Source organism: Miscanthus floridulus, unplaced genomic scaffold (assembly GCF_019320115.1).
Source record: "Miscanthus floridulus cultivar M001 unplaced genomic scaffold, ASM1932011v1 fs_61_3_4, whole genome shotgun sequence".
Lineage (NCBI taxonomy): Eukaryota > Viridiplantae > Streptophyta > Magnoliopsida > Poales > Poaceae > Miscanthus > Miscanthus floridulus.
The window spans coordinates 56,241-58,191 of record NW_027097025.1 but is presented as its reverse complement, the minus strand read 5'-3'; positions in this window follow the sequence as shown (position 1 = coordinate 58,191).

The following is a 1,951-nucleotide window of genomic DNA, read 5'->3' as shown; positions in this document are numbered from 1 at the left end:
GCTCGACTTTGGGGATGATTTTACTCATGATCCATTGAGAATTAGGTCTTGGTCATTTAACATAAAATGTAGCTGGTAATTAGGGCTACAATTTGTATCTTGACTGATTTCGCTGATAACCAACAGATTTGAAGCTAATCATCGTCAAAATTCGCCTGTCAGTCGGACTCAATGAACACTGAAACGAAAGGTTCAGTTCGGTCATGGCCGACCGGCAACAGAGGTCGACCGCCGCGTGGCGCCGCGCGTCGCCGACGGCCTGATCAGCCAGGCCACGTCAGGCCTGAGCTCGGCATTTGAAACCACAGCACGCCACCGAGAGCCCCCTGTGCCTCATTCATTTCCTTGCCTCTCCTCCGCAGCCGAAGCAGCGGAACCACCGCTCCTCCATCGCCACCGCGAGCTCCGCCTCTGTCCAGCTCCCTTGCCTCACCACCATTGTCCGATTGATCACGGCCATAGCTCCACCGCCATCACCTCTACGATCTCCACCTCTTCACGCTCGTGTTGCCCCGTTTGGTGAGCCACATTTTGCGATGCGCTCGACCGGGAGGCCGGCCAGAGCGCCGCCGCTCGCATGGCCGTCGTGGCCCCATCTCCTTGTTCCCTCTCTCGCTGAGCTCTCTACCATCCTAGTACCCTCCTAGCTTGCTGGTGCTCGGGTAGGAGTAACGTTAGACGCTACTGTGTGTGCATGCCGGAACGGCCGGATCCTCTCGCCATGGCTGCCATGGCCGCATACACGAGCTCACCGTCGCTGGCCATGCCTGGCTCGTCTCCGTTCTAGCTAGCGCAAGCATGAGCTTCCCTGTTAGCTATAGTTTCTACCCTCTAGATGTAGTTCTGTAATTCGCTGTATTCACGCCAGGCCGCTGACCTCATCGGCGTACCCAGAGCGCCGCCGCTGGCCGGCGCACATGGCCAGGCACCTGCACTGCACCTCGGAACCCTAGTTCGCCTAGGAAGCTTCGCCCTGGTCTTGCGGAGCTCGTACCGAGCTCGAGCGGGACAATGGTGGGCCGCCGTCGTCGGAGCGCCGCCGTACCTTGCGCACCGCCGCTGCTCTCGCCACCGGCAAGGCTAGGGTTAGGAATAGGTCGTGTTCTTGGTACTAGTCGGTGCGGGTTGCTTAGGGGAGCACGTTGGTACACTTGGTTTCGCCGGAGGAGCCACCGCCGGCGAGCCTCGCCGTGTGCCGCACCATCGCGTGCGCCTCCTCTGTTTCGTCTCGCTGACCGGTGGGTCCGGCTGACAGCCGGGTCCCACTCGTGTTTCTAAGGATAGCTCAAAAATGTAGTTTTGAATGCTGATTTTATATTTTTGTATCTCTTGTTTTGTAGATCCAAATTGGATGGTTCCAATTTTGTTAGACTCATAGTTAGGTCTAGTATTTAAGAAAAATATGTCTTGAACACATTATGTAGAAATTTTGGTTGAATTAAATAGGAACTTGAAAAGTGTTTTTGAATGCATGCAAACTTGTTTAAATCATATCTTGAGTTTCTGTGATCCAAAAATTATGAAATTTTGTGGGTAAGCTAGTCTTGTATGGTAGAAGCTCTGGTTAAAATTTGAGAGTCATTACATGTGTAGTTTTTGAGTTATAGATTTTCCTTTTGTCATTGGTAGATACTTGGGTGAATTTTAGTAAATTATTTATGAATCCATTGACCATGAAATTTGTTGGAGAGTATCCTAGTACCCTAAGTATGCTAGGAAAAATATGAAATCTGTTGCTTGACACTTTTCACTAAGGTTTCCTAATTATGCCATTTTAAGCCATTCTGCCTTTCCATTTTTGTGTAGGTTGTTATACTTACTCAAATGATGTGAAATTTTTATGGTAGTCTACTTAGGGCATGTAGTGTCTACTGTAATGTTTGTAGATTTAATGGTGTAGTTTTCATATATGTTTACTATTTCCTCTAATTAATTAAATAAATTAAGAAAG